At 46.1% G+C, this 15,022-nt stretch overlaps 1 protein-coding gene across 2 annotated transcripts in view; it reads left to right on the top strand.

The window, feature by feature from the left end:
* The first annotated feature begins 1,065 nt into the window (after positions 1-1,065).
* CACNA1A (calcium voltage-gated channel subunit alpha1 A) overlaps positions 1,066-15,022 on the top strand; it is a 268,936-nt gene continuing 254,979 nt past the window's right edge. The window contains exon 1 of one of the 2 annotated variants that reach the window (XM_060271755.1): positions 1,066-1,156. The gene's annotated coding sequence lies outside the window, so the exon portion shown is untranslated. Of the gene's footprint in view, positions 1,157-1,960; positions 2,119-15,022 lie in introns of those variants that run through there. The other variant, XM_060271756.1, reaches the window with a different exon arrangement.

Below are 15,022 nucleotides of genomic sequence, written 5' to 3'. Positions count from 1 at the left end.
GGCCAATAATGTGAGATGAGCGCGCAACCCAAGTCGGTCACGACTGGACCTAATGGTCAGGGGTCCCTTTACCTTTACCTTTACACACATACAACTACTAATCTAGAAAGCCTTCAGAAGCATCATTTATGGAAGAGGAAGGGTTCTCCTCATATCTGGTGGTTTGGAGTATACACAATTACAAGAGCATCCATATTAAAAAGCATATTAAACATTCAATAAACAGGACTGGGTTTCGGTTTGTGGAGGCCTTAGTCACTTCATAAATTGAGGTCCTCGTTCTAAACTCAAGACACACATTTATTGCCCTAATTTGATTAAAAATATGACCAAGTTTGTGGGGGTTGTGGGGTTTTTTAAATTTCCAGGGGTCAGACTTAAGTTGGTCAGGGTACCATACCCATAGCTGCCAAGTTTTCCCTTTTCTCACGAGGAAGCCTATTCAGCATAAGGGAATTTCCCTTTAAAAAAGGGATAACTTGGCAGCTATGACCATACCTGGCCCCCTTCTTAATTTACTCGAATCCTGCTCTGAAGCTGGGGACTGAAAACAGCAGCCATTAAAAAAATCCTTCTCTCATACTGAATTATATAATGGAGATTGCTTGGGCTGATATTTTTTGCCCAAGGCCCGTTTCCTTTTCTTCAGAGCTAGTGAATGTCCTAAAAAACTGAGTCCCTAGGCATGTGGCAGTCCTGACTACGAATGCTCTCAAAAGACTCTCACTCATATATTTTTTTTTGGGGGGGGAGTTAATTTTGAACGTATCCGGACCCTTGTTATGAATCGTCTCTCTTTCCTACCCACACCAAAAATAAAATAAAAAAAGTCCCCCTGAAAAGGAACAAGCTTCAAACTACCATCTGATCACAGCCCTCGCGCGCGACGGCTCCCCGATTTCCACGGTAAGGAGTTCCGCCGGTTAGCCTCGCCTCCGCTGCGCAACAAGTCGCTCCTCCCTCACCCTCTCACCGGAAGCGTCATATCGCTATTTCGATCTGTATACACACACACAAGCACTTCTGACGACCCCCGCCCCGCGGCCACCCTTCCATAAACGAAAATAACCACCTCCCCGCTCGCTCCCTCTTACGGCAGACGGCAACTGCGGGTCACAGAGGAGCCCCGGGACTCCGCAGCACACTGGGTTTTTGGGTGGGTAATTTATTGATTTACATGTTGTATTTTATTTTAACTTTGCCCGTACCTGGGCGTGGAGAGAGACAGCCAGGCACCGAGAGGGTTGCCTGCCTGCCTTCCCCAGCTGCTGAGGGTGCCGCTTCCCCTCTTCCCTCCCTTGGTGGGTCCAACCCCGCCTGGGGCCCCGCCAGCTGCAGCGAGTGTAATTACCGTTTTGGGTTTGTTGTCGGCATAAATAATTGAAGGCGGGCTCCTCCTGTCAGGGTTCTTTTTTTTAAAAAAATAATTATTTCGTGAAGAGCCACGTGCGAGGAGGAGGAGGAGGGGTGCGCGCGAAGGGAGCGGGAAAGCTGGCGGAAGGCGCGGGAGGCGAAGCGACGGGAAAGCGGGGCGGGGGAGGACCTGGGTTGGCCCCCTGAACCCTTTAGCGCCTCGGCAAGCGAGAGGCCAGCTGACTGGGCGGCTGCTGAGCGGTGGTCGCCATGTGGGAGTCTTAAATTGCAGCAGGCGCCCTCCTCCCTCTCTCGCGCGTCTGCCCAGAAAAGGGGTTTTTTGCAGCCGGTGTCCCTCCACCCCGTTCCTGCCTCCTCCCACTTCGGAACCCTCCTGAGAGCTGCTCCGTCCCTCCTGAGAGCTGCTCCGTCCCTCCTTCCTCCCTCCGTCCCTCCCTCCTCCTCCTGCTCTCTGTCTCTCCCTCCTTCCCTCCCTCCCTCCGCCTCCATGCTGGTTCAATGCCAGAACGGCGTCTAGGGGACCACCATGCCCTGAGGCTGGCTCCCGGCTGCGCCCCCACCAGCCACCCTTCCTCCTTCCCACCCCCCTTACCTTGCCCCCCCTCCTGCCCCCTCCGGGCAGTGGCGGACTGGGATGTACCGTCGAGGTGCCTGGGCAGGACACTTGGCAGCCAGCGATGCCAGGCACAGCTGGCAGCGTTAACTCTTCGCTAGCTGCCAGCAGGGATATCTGAGGAGATACAGGTGAGTGTGTGGCTGGCAAACCCCGCTGCCTCGGCGCGGGGCTGGGGAAGGATTCCCCGCGGCAGAATCCGTTTGCCATTCTCGGCTTCTAGGGCACGAAGGCGGACGGGCACTTAGGCAACCCCCCCTCCCGCCACCCCATCCTCTGCATTGAACACGGTGGGGCAGGCACCCCATCGCTGTATATGTGGGGACAGCGTCTGGTGTGCTGGGAAGAGTTCTGGGCTGGAGTCTCTTAATTTAAATGCTTGCAGCGGGCTGGGGGAAAGAAGAGCAGCGAGGTGCAATGATTTCCTCATCTTCCTGGGTCTCATTCATTCATTCATCCCAAGGCAGCCTCGGATCAAGCCTCTCTACCCTCATTGCTCTCCAGTATCTGTTTTTAATATGTTGCTCTCTCTCCTCTGCTAGGTATATTTCCATCTTGCATTGCAAGCAGTAACTCCTATTCTCCCCTAGGTGGGCATCTTGCTTGGCACTGGGAGGGATGCATCTGCTCAGACTAGGCTAGGATGGAAGCATAAAAACATGGGGAGCCCCCCACCCCACTCAGCTTTCTAAGCTCTGGTAGTGTCCCAATCCTGTGATATTGTTCCCCACCCCACTCTCTGTGTGTATGTGGTGCATATGGGCATTATTGAGCATCAAACAGGGAAGCGGGTAGAAATGCCAGGCTCCTGGGGTGTCTCCTAAATCTGTACAGTATTCCCTTTCTCCCTAAAGTTAGAAAGTAAGTCAGGTCACCTTCTCTTTATTGCTTGGCTCCTGCTAACTTGGTGGCTGCCTGACTTTTAAGGAACCCTATGCAGGCGGACGGAGATGGTGAGGTTGTGGATTATTTTTGTCTCACCGTCTGCTCCAAGGAACAGATGCTTCTAGCAGGGATGGTGCATGCCATTTCCAACTGCCCCTTAGGTCCCTGGCTTCTGCTTTAACAAGAACAGCCGGAGCTCAGGGCCAGGGAACTGCCAGCTCCAGAGTCTGCAGCTTGGTAGATTGCTTTGACCCTTGACACTGGGTGATGGACTGATGTCTATAAAGGCTGCAGCTGGAGGCATCTTGATATAGATCAGGGTCAGATATGGCCTGGGGAGTAAGAAGAGTCCTGTATGTGAGAGAATCGGAAGGATGTCTTCTGCACTATTGTTTTTCTCTTCTATGTGGTGCTTTTCTTGTACATGGGATCTAGAATTACAAATCTTTTACCTGTTCCTAAAGAGCTATCTCTTCCTAACACAGGACATTGCCTTTATACCAAATCAGACCATTGGCCCTTCTAGCCAAAGATTGTTAACACTTACTAGCTGCAGCTATCCAGGGCTTCAGGCAGAGTCTTTCCCAGCACTACCTGGTGATGCTGTGGATTGAACCTGTTCTTTGACAATCCCCCCATCGCAGGGCTCTTAAGACAGCCCAGTATTGGTAAACAACCTGGTGAAAATACCTAAGCTGGAAGTGTCCATAACAGATTCACAACCTAGCAGTCTGAAAGCATGCCAGTGCAAGTAGATAAATAGGTACCATTGCGGCGGGAAGGTAAATGGCGTTTCTGTGCACTCTGGTTTCCGTCGCAGTATTCCATTGCACCAGAAGCGGTTTAGTCATGCTGGCTACATGACCTGGATAGCTGTCTGTGGACAAACGCCGGCTCCCTCAGCCTGAAAGCGAGATGAGAGCTGGAACCCCATAGTCACCTTTGGCTGGACTTAAATGTCCAGGGGTCCTTTACCTTTACCTTTTACCTATAACAGATTCACAATAGGCTGTTGTGATATATTGGTGTGAACAGCAGTACGTGGGCTGGAACTGGTCTTCATCTTCTGCAGCCTTTTGATTGGAGTTCTAGCTAGGTCCTGAGGGCAGTGGACTGAATTCAACTCCCGTCTGTTATCAACACCTGTAGTGAATCACTTGGGGTGTGTGACATCCGTTTTTTGAATGTACCATGGGGGAAATATTCCATCTCACTAGAATAGATACTATAAAGAGCAGTATTGTAAATATAAGGCAGCCTGAAAGATACAAGACACCAGATCTTAACCATGCTACTGTGATAAGCCATTTGCTTATTTCACTGTCTCACCTCCTCTTAGCTGTATAGAGAATCTTTGAGGTTCTTACTTCAGGATAAAATGCAGGCTGCTATAAGGAATAAAGATTTTTCATACAGAGACTGGCAGAGATGGCAATCATGTGCACTCTTATTAGGCACCAAGTCCTACTGAATGCTTTGGGACCTACTTCTGGGGGGGGGGAATTCATCGAATTGATTTGTATGAATGTGGGCTGTGAAGTTCCCAGTTCAAATATTGCCTCAGCCACAAACTTGGGAGTTGGCATCAGGCAAGCCACTAGCCTGCATTTGACAAGGCTTGGTAGCCAGCTGTGACTAGTTTGCAAGACACGTTGGCTCACATTTATTCTTGTTTAGATTCCATATCAACAGTCAGATGGTGTACCTTCTGCTGCTGCTCATCCAGTGGTTATTAATTCTTTTTAGCTTGTGCAACCTGAGGATGCAGACATTATTTTTGGATCAGTGAGGTTGTCTTAATGTGTGTTTAAGCCATACCCATTATTGGCTTATAAACACGGAGTGGGATCTGGGGGGGGAGGGGGGGAGAAACCCAGCTATAAAATGGTCCGCCTTTGACTGTCTGCCCCACATGGAGCTCTTTTGGCAGAAGGGGGCCTGTGGGGTGTGGTGGAAGAGGGTGGTTGTTTAAGTTTATGTATCTTCTGTGTTTATGTTGCAAAAAACTAATAAAAATTTATTATAAAAAAATATAAACACAGTCAGAGAGGGGTTGGCTAATTGGGTGGTGGGTCTTTATGAGAGGGTTCTATTCCATCCTAACAATAGTTTGGCTTCTGAACAGCTAAGATTGCATATATATATATATATATATATATATATATATATATATATGCTTATATATGCAATCTTAGCTGTTCAGAGCAGTGGAATCAACTTGATTCAACTGTCAGAGCTAGAGTTGAACACTCCTATTTTGGGTAAATGACCTAAGTAATAAAATTCCTGCATGAAGATGATTATCTGGATCCATTTCAGGCCTGGTTTTGGTTCAGAAACAGCATTGGCTGTCCTAGGTAGATGATCTTTGAATGGAGGTAGACATTCATGGGTTTCTGCAGGAATTCTTTTGGGGATGGGTGGGTAAAATTTGATTTCTCCTGGAACTTTCAGCAGCTTTCAGTCCCCTTGACCATGGTGCCCTCCTGGGATTCCTTGCTAAGGTGAGGCTGCAGTTCTTCCTTGCAAGAAAGTGGTGCTGAGGAACTCACACTCATCCTTTTGTTCTATGGGGTCCTGCAGAGTTCAGTCTTCTCTCCTGTGCTCTTAAATATATACAGGAAATGTCTGAGAGGGATCATCTGGGATTGAGTGGATTTTCATAAGGCTATCAATGGCTACTACTATGCTGTGGCTCCAAGTCGGAAGCAGTGTGGTTCTGAATACCAGTTGCTGGAAACCACAGGAGAGGAGAGTGCTCTTGTGCTCGGGTCCTGCTTGTAGGTTTCCCAGAGGCTTCTGGTGGACTGCTGTGAGAACAGGATGCTGGACTAGATGAGACATTGGCCTGGTCCAGCACACTGTTCTTGAGTGCATCAGTGTACTGATGTTATGCAGCTCTTTATCTCCTTGCCATCTGATTCTAGGGAGACCAATGAGATTCTGCTATTTGTCAGGAGGCCAACCAGTTCAGGGATTGCCTCCTGGATGCAGTTGCACTCCTCTTGAAAGAACGTGGGAGCACTCTTGGGCCCAGCCTTGGTATTAAATGCTCAAGTGTCAGCTGTGACCAGGATGACTGTTCAGGGGGAGGTTTTAGAGCCGAATGCACAAAGCTGAACTGTCTGCTAAGTACAGGTAGGTAGCCGTGTTGGTCTGGATCGAAGTAAAATAAAAAATTTTTTCCTTCAGTAGCACCTTACCCACAACCACTTCAAATTTGGTGATGACCTGTTCCTCCAGATCAGTGGCACAGCCATGGGCACCCGCATGGCCCCACAGTATGCCAACATCTTCATGGCAGATTTAGAACAACGTTTCCTTAACTCATACCCACTCAAACCTCTCCTGTACCTGCGATACATTGACGATATTTTTATTATCTGGACACATGGACAACAGACCCTGGAAACCTTCCACCAGACATTCAATGACTTTCACCCCACCATCAACCTAACAATGAACCAATCTATACAAGAAATACATTTTTTGGACACTACTATAAAAATACAGGATGGACGTATAGACACCACCTTATACAGAAAACCAACTGACCGACAAACATATCTACATGCTTCTAGCTACCATCCCAAACATACCAAACAATCCATCGTATACAGCCAGGCCTTACGTTACAACCGCATCTGTTCCAACTCTACAGACAGAGAATCTCACCTAAGAGATCTACAGCAAACCTTTTTAGAACTAAAATATCCACCTGATGAAGTTAAACAACAGATCAACAGAGCCAGACAGATACCTAGAGAGAACCTGCTGCAAGACAGACCCAAAAAAGAAAATAACAGAACACCACTAGTCATCACATACAGCTCCCAAGCTAAAACAGTACAACGCATCATCAGAGATCTACAGCCTCTCCTGGACAATGACCGCTCCCTTTCTCAAGCTCTGGGAGGAAGACCTTTCATTGCCTACAGACAGCCACCCAATCTTAAACAACTCCTCACCCACAATAATACAACCACCAGACTTAACATGGACACTGGTACCAGAGCCTGCAATAAACCCAGATGCCAACTTTGCTGCCACATACACCCAGACAACACCATTACTGGCCCCAACAACATCCAACATACCATCTCAGGACTATTTAATTGCTCATCCTCTAACATTGTGTATGCCATCAAATGCCAACAGTGCCCTTCAGCTCTCTATATTGGACAAACAGGCCAAACCCTACGCCAAAGGATAAATGGACATAAATCTGACATCAGGAACCAGAAGACAGAAAAACCAGTAGGAGAACACTTCAATCTCCCAGGACATTCTATACAAGATCTCAAAGTAGCTGTCTTACTACAAAAGAATTTCAGAAATAGACTGGAAAGAGAAGTTGCTGAATTGCAACTTATCACCAAGCTCAAAACCATGGAGGGACCTGGTTTGAACAGAGATATCGGGTTCTTATCTCATTATACATGATAAGCGATCTTCAGCCATCTCAACCCTTGCTTTTTCATGCAAAACCATTTGCAGTCGTTTGCGGTCATCAACAGCTATCAGTCAGTCAATCACCCATTTCCACCACCCTTCTGAGTGATCCCCCCTCCCCATCCCCACCCCTCCCCACCCCTTCTCTACATAAGTGCCTGGAAACTTCCATTTCACTGTATCTGAAGAAGTGTGCATGCACACGAAAGCTCATACCAAAATAAAAACTTAGTTGGTCTTTAAGGTGCTACTGAAGGAAATTTTTTTTATTTGTCTGCTAAGTAGGAGAGGAGGGTTATCCCATTCCCTCATAGCTGCCAAGTTTTCCCTTTTCTCGCGAGGAAGCCTATTCAGCATAAGGGAAAATCCCTTAAAAAAAGGGATAACTTGGCAGCTATGCATTCCCTGTGCTCTCTGGGTGAGTTTTTCTTTTTCTGTGTCAAAAGGTGAGAGGAAATTGGTCCACACCTTACTTTCAATACTGTCGAGGCTTTTAATTGTTAACTAACATCTTGTTCCTGTGAGAGGGCTTTCCTCATTTGGAGGTGTGTGCTTTTTGTCTAGTTTTTTTTTTGTGTGTGTGTGGAGGAGAGAATTCCCTATCGTTCAGTCAGGGGTAGTGATTACTACCGTAGGAATGATACCCAGTGCATGCAGTAGGTAGACTGTAGGGCCTGAATATTGGAAGCCCATGTTCATATCCATATTTGACCATGCGGTAGTATTGATTCAAGTCAGCTGAGCTGTTTATGTAGATAAAACTCCACTCTGAGGTCCCTGAAGCAACTAAAAAAATAGCTATCATAACAACATCTTATAGATGACTTACTCCCGGAGAATTACAAAGGTTTAAAATCATGGCCTAACTTTGCAGCTAACATCACTAACGCAGCCTATAGATGGGCCTTTTCTAGAGCCCGTTTTGAGGCAATGCCCTCAGCTGTGCTGTACGGCAAATTTATGCGGGTACCAATTCATGAGCGCCTTTGCCCTTGCATGTCCAATAAGGTAGAATCTGTCACTCACATCCTTTTATTCTGTGAATTGTATAGTGAAGAACGAGCTCGACTTATTTTACCCCTTTTATGTCTAATACAGCATGCAGAAAAGTGAACCTGGAGGAAAAGTTTTAATGATGAAGTAGTGGGTTTGGTGGAAGAGAGAAATATGATTTGTTGGTCAGAGAGGAAAGAAACAGAAGCTAATAAAATGCAGCACATCAGACCTTGCTTTCCTCTTTGCTTTGTATTCCCTTGAAGACTGATTTGTACCTCAGCCAGTTCCTCACTTTCCCTTGGGAGGGAAGGGACATTGTGTGCAAAGGGCTGTCAGTTTATGACTGTGGACTCACAGGCCATCATTACTTTCTATAGAGAATATTGACTGTGAAGCAAGATAACAGGGTTCTGGGGAAACCCCAGCAGGAAATGTTTTGGCACAGCTGCCAGAAGGATTCAGGTGTTAATGGGATGATAGGGAGGAAAGAAATTCAAAGGGCAGCTCTTCTGGGACTAGCTGCCCCATAATGATTAAAGCACAGGGTGCTCTTCTACAGCTTTACTGTCTCTGAATTCCTGCAATAGGAAGGGTCTGGAGCAGGCATTCCCAAACTTCGGCCCTCCAGATGTTTTGGACTACAATTCCCATCTTCCCCAACCGCTGGTCCTGTTAGCTAGGGATCATGGGAGTTGTAGGCCAAAACATCTGGAGGGCCACAGTTTGGGGGTGCCTGGTCTGGAGTCTACAGTAGGAAGGGGACCTTTCTGGTTTTTCCATTTATAATGGAATGATGATCTACCCCTGCAACATCTATCTCATTTCCATCCTAGTTATTGGAAGACACGTTTGTGTTGGGCAAACTGAAGCTAAAGCAGCTTGGTGATGCCGTATCTTTTGCTTAGAGGAGTTGATACTAGTCCCACTGAGTGTCTCGCAGCGTGGCCTTCCTCCCATTTAAACTCTCTTAGATTAGGAAACACCTAAAATGCAGCATGCATATATTTCTATATTAACAGAACTGTACGCCAGTTCTATGTGTTGCAGCTGCTGCTTCTGCTATAGAGGTTTAAATCCAGTGTATGAGTGACATCAATAAGGCTGGTAGTCTGAGGAAGCAGCACTTTGCAAAGGGGAGGGACAGGACTTTTCATGCACCAGCAAGTGGAAGGAACTTTCCATTCAAAGCAGAAACTTGGTGCATATGAGTTAGGACAAGTTACCTTAATAGAAATACACTTTCATTGGCACATCTGTTCGAAATGCTAAAACAGGCACCCCCAAACTTCGGCCCTCCAGATGTTTTGGACTACAATTTCCATCATCCCGGACCACTGGTCCTCTTAGCTAGGGATCATGGGAGTTGTAGGCCAAAACATCTGGAGGGCCGCAGTTTGGGTATGCCTGTGCTAAAAGGTACCCAGCCTCACTTTAAAAGACAGCTTGACGGGACTACATGTGCTATAGCAGAATACAGCAGGATGACAACCTTATAAAGATGTAGCTTGCTGAATCTTAATAACTTTCTGAAAAATGAAAATTGGAGGCAAGACTGGAATGTTAAGCGATGGGTTTGTTACATCTAGGATATTACATACCGTAGTACTCAGGAACAAGCGTGGGAGAAGAATCCTTGGAGTCTATTGTATACTGTCACAGCCTGCAGCAGACCTGTTCTTTGTTACCAGGTATTCTGAAAGCTACAGTACTAGCTACAGGCATATTTTATAACAGCCTATTTCTTTTAGGGAGCCCTTGAACAGACTATATGTGCACACGGACACACATGGAAGAAAAGACAGGCTGACAAAACACATTAGCAGAACAGTTAAGAAGTGTCTCTTGAAATCACAGAGCGACAAACTCAGGTGTGGCCAGGCCCCAAGAATGCTTTTGTGCGGCTAAGACTTGTGTGCCAACTGCACCTTTAGAGATACTGGATCTACGGATCTACCCACAGTTACATATTATTGTTTGGATAACGTAATGTGCTCCTTGAGGGGTGTTTGGAAACTTCTGCTGGTTAAGAATGCTGCAGCCAGTCTGTTGACTGCCTGTCCCATCTTCTTGACAGAATACAAAGTGTTGGTTTTGATGTGCAAAGCCCTACATGGATTGGGACCAGATTGTCTGAAAAGACACTGTTCTCCTATATGGACCTGCCTAGGTTTTTAAGCTGCTTAGGAGAGATCCTTCTTTTTGTCCTGTCCACATCTGAGGTGCTTTTTGTGGGTACTTGAGAGAGGGTCTTCTCAGCGACTGCTCCCAAGCCCTGGAACTCCTTGCCAAGGGAAGGCTAACTATCCAGTTCTAGAATTGCTTTTTTCTAACAGGCAGAGGTGTATTTGGCCTCATTAAATTACTTCTTATGGGTGAATGTAAACACTGCAAAGTGTTCAGCTAGCTGTTTTTTCATCGGCTTTACTGATGTTTTACCTACCTGTTTTTAATATTTTGATTGCTATTTTGTATTTTACTATCATAAAATGCTTTGATCAGCATCTGATGGGAAGGCAGGATACAAATTTAGCAAACAAATAGGTAAAGGTAAAGGGGGCCCTGACCATCAGGTCCAGTCGTGTCCAACTCTGGGGTTGCAGCGCTCATCTTGCTCTATAGGCCGAGGGAGCCAGCGTTTGTCCGCAGACAGCTTCCGGGTCATGTGGCCAGCATGACAAAGCTGCTTCTGGCGAGCCAGAGCAGCGCACGGAAACGCCGTTTACCTTCCCGCCGGAGCGGTCCCTATTTATCTACTTGCACTTTGATGTACTTTCAAACTGCTACCGGTAGGTGGGCAGGAGCTGGGACCAAGCAACGGGAGCTCACCCCATTGCAGGGATTCGAACCGCCGACCTTCTGATCAGCAAGCCCTAGACTCTGTGGTTTAACCCACAGCGCCACCTGGGTCCCTCACTAGCAAACAAAAAAAGAATACCGGTAAATATTATGCATCTTCAACAACATAAAATTATCTTTTAATCTTAATCCACCTGTCACATGTATATTTCAAGGTAGAATTTGAGTTTTAGGTGTGGCAACTTAAAAGATGCCTTTTCTCCCATCTTCCTCCCTGGTATGCTAGACACAGCAAATTTCCTAATACAGTGGTGCCTCGCTAGACGAAATTAATTCGTTCCACGGGTCTTTTCTTATAGCGAAAAAATTCATCTAGCGAATCCCATAGGAATGCATTGAATTTTTTTGAATTTTTTTTTGCCCATAGGAACGCATTAATTGAATTTCAATGCATTCCTATGGGAAACCGCGATTCGCTAGACGATTGTTTCGTAAAACGCATTCGTCCAGCGAGGCAAGCTCCGCTCGAAAAATCCTTTCGTTAAGCAGAGCATTTGTTAAGCGAGGCACCACTGTATCCCTCCCATATGAACTCCATCTTTGGAATCTTTGTACCTTTGGAGAATTCTGAGACATGTCCTGTCCATCTCTGTTCTGACGGAGCAGAGATGTGCTAACAACCTTACGTTGAGGAAAGATATGACCATCTTAGTCGTACTGGAGCATATAACAATATTTTACAGAGTTGATCATGGATTCTTGCTATAGCATCTCAGAGACTGCTGGTGTGATGAGAGCTGCCAATCAGTCATACAAGATTGGAGTTAATTGGTGATGATGGATGGTTATGCGTCACTCCCAAGAGACTTGAAATGCAATGTCCCTCATGTTGTTCAACATATAAATACAGCTGCTCAGGGATTTCAAGGCTAAGCATAGGGTTGAGTATCATCAGTATGCTGATGACAACACAACTGTGTATTTGCTGCCCCATGAGCAATGTAAGCTCTGTCAGCTCTGTCTCTTCCCTAGAGGGATGCTTGAATGAACTATCCAGATGAATGCACTACAGCGTTATCTTGTCTTCGGTCTGGGGAGGAATGGGGTGATATTGGTGAGGAAGGACTGCTGATAAAAGGATGCCCTTCTGCTGTGCCAAGGACTTGCATATTGAGAGGATCCAGTGGAAACAGCAAGCCAAGTAATGAAACAGTGGGATTTTTGTCCATGCTACATTAGATAAGTCAAGCGCAACAAAATGTAGGGTGGAGTGCTCCTGTTCAAGATGCCAGCCAGCCATGCTCTTTTCTATGATATTCCACTCCATTCCACCTCTCTCCCCCACCCAATTTTCCACCCCACCCCAACAAGAAACTCATCCTTTTGCAATTACTGAGCAATACTGTCTTCATCAGGCAAGGTGGTGGGGTTTTTTTTTGCCCAGGTTTTTCTTTGTACTCCTGCAAGCCTTCAGATTCCTTCTTGTTTTTCACAGGCTCCATTTTGACTACAGTCTTGTTGGCACTTGACATTCACCTGCTGAGTTTGCTATTAGAATGAGAGTGCATTTTTAAAAGCTGCACGACTCATATAGTTACATTTCTGGGTTGGTTTTTTTCCTCCAGACTGAACTTACCGGGTGATGAATAGTCTTGTGTGTGTGTTTTGTAATTATTCCTGTATGTGCATGTAGCAGTGCTTCTCCACAGCCTGCACTTTATTCATAGCGAGACAAGTGCATCCTGTGCTGGTTTAGGCAACTACGGTATGTACAGGTCTAGGCAATCGCTGTCCCGAACGCTTATAATGTATTAGTTGCTTGCAAAGAAGTATCAAAATTAAGAGGGCACACTACACAACCTTACAAAATAGTTCTTTCTGCTTAAGTTTTCAATATGCTAAGGTTCACAGGGTCTGTGTCCAGGGTAGCCATATGTTCGACTTTACAGAGGACAGCCTGCTGTTTGAAGGTGTCCATGCATGGTCTGGAACCACAAAAGGCAAGAGCAGGAGCCTTGAATTTGCTCATCAGAAGTTAGCAGCACCTAAAGAGTAGACCCCCCTTTATGGATCAATGCCTTGTCGTGGTGAAGGGGCTTGAATAACTCAGAGAAGCTATGAGCTATGCCATGCAGGGCCACCCAAGATGGACAGGTCATAGTGGAGAGTTTTGACTAAACATGATCCACCTGGAGAAGGAACCGGCAAGCCACTCCAGTATCCCTGCCAAGAAAACTCCATGGACAAAGACAACAGGCATATAAAAGTTATGACGCTGGAAGATGAGCCCCTCAGGTCGGAAGGCGTCCAACATGCTACTGAGGAAGAGCGGAGGACAAGTACAAGTAGATTCAGAGCTGATGAAGTGGCTGGGCCAAAGCCGAAAGGACGCTCAGTTGCGGATATGCCTGGAAGCGAAAGGAAAGTCCGATGCTGTAAAGAAAAATATTGCATAGGAACCTGGAATGTAAGAACCATGAATGGAGGTAAGCTGGATGTGGTAAAAAATGAGGTGACAAGAATAAATATCGACATCCTGGGCATCACTGAACTAAAATGGAAGGGAATGGGCGAATTCAGTTCGGGTGACTATCATATCTACTACTGTGGTCAAGAATCCTGTAGAAGAAATGGAGTGGCCCTCATAGTCAACAAAAGAGTGGCAAAAGCTGTAATGGGATGCAATCTCAAAAATGACAGAATGATCTCGAAAAGCAATGGCAAACCTAGACAGCATCTTAAAAAGCAGAGACATCACCTTGCCGACAAAGGTCCGTATAGTTAAAGCTATGGTTTTCCCAGTAGTGATGTATGGAAGTGAGAGCTGGACCATAAAGAAGGCTGATCGCCGAAGAATTGATGCTTTTGAATTATGGTGCTGGAGGAGACTCTTGAGAGTCCCATGGACTGCAAGAAGATCAAACCTATCCATTCTTAAGGAAATCAGCCCTGAGCGCTCCCTGGAAGGACAGATTGTGAAGCTGAGGCTCCAATACTTTGGCCACCTCATGAGAAGAGAAGAATCCTTGGAAAAGACCCTGATGTTGGGAAAGATTGAGGGCACTAGGAGAAGGGGACGACAGAGGACAAGATGGTTGGACAGTGTTCTCGAAGCTACGAACATGAGTTTGACCAAACTGCGGGAGGCAGTGCAAGACAGGAGTGCCTGGCGTGCTATGGTCCATGGGGTCACGAAGAGTCGGACACGACTAAACGACTAAACAACAACAACAAAGAGTAGACCAGGCATCCCCAAACTGCGGCCCTCCAGATGTTTTGGGCTACAACTCCCATGATCCCTAGCTAACAGGACCAGTGGTCAGGGAAGATGGGAAATTGTAATCCAAAACATCTGGAGGGCCGAAGTTTGGGGATGCCTGGAGTAGACTGAGCAGGCTTATAAGGGACCTGGTGTCATCCCTGCTATGGTGAGATGTATTTTGTTTTTATTTAAATTAAAGCAATTGGTTCTAAATTTGCATCTATAAGTAAAATTTCCACATTAACATTTTATGCAAATTGATGTCCTTTTTTGGTCTGTCTTGTGGTGATGCAAATTCTTGTTTTTGACAATGCATAACTGGTCACATTAGCTGAGTCTTCATATGGAAAACCTGCCTTGGGACTTGGAAGCGATTTTCCGTGTGTGTGTGTGTTTTAATTATTGTTGGTAGTGCTGGAATTTTTGTGGCTTTGCATGGTTCCTGATGGGCTTTAATTGTTTCTTGTAGTGTTTCATGGACAATGTTTTATCTAGCTGCTTTTGTTTCTTGGTAATTATTATCTGAGGTTTTTATTGTGTGAATCTGTTAGGTACCTTGAGCTTTTGAGGACAGGCAGGGTAAACCTATTTCACACAAACAAACAATGCCCGTCAGGTACAAGTAGTGTCGGATAGCAACCTTG

This window comes from Zootoca vivipara, chromosome 2, assembly GCF_963506605.1.
Source record: "Zootoca vivipara chromosome 2, rZooViv1.1, whole genome shotgun sequence".
NCBI classification, from domain to species: Eukaryota; Metazoa; Chordata; class Lepidosauria; order Squamata; family Lacertidae; genus Zootoca; species Zootoca vivipara.
Note: the sequence above shows the minus strand (reverse complement) of the source record. Positions and strands in the feature narration are given on the sequence as shown.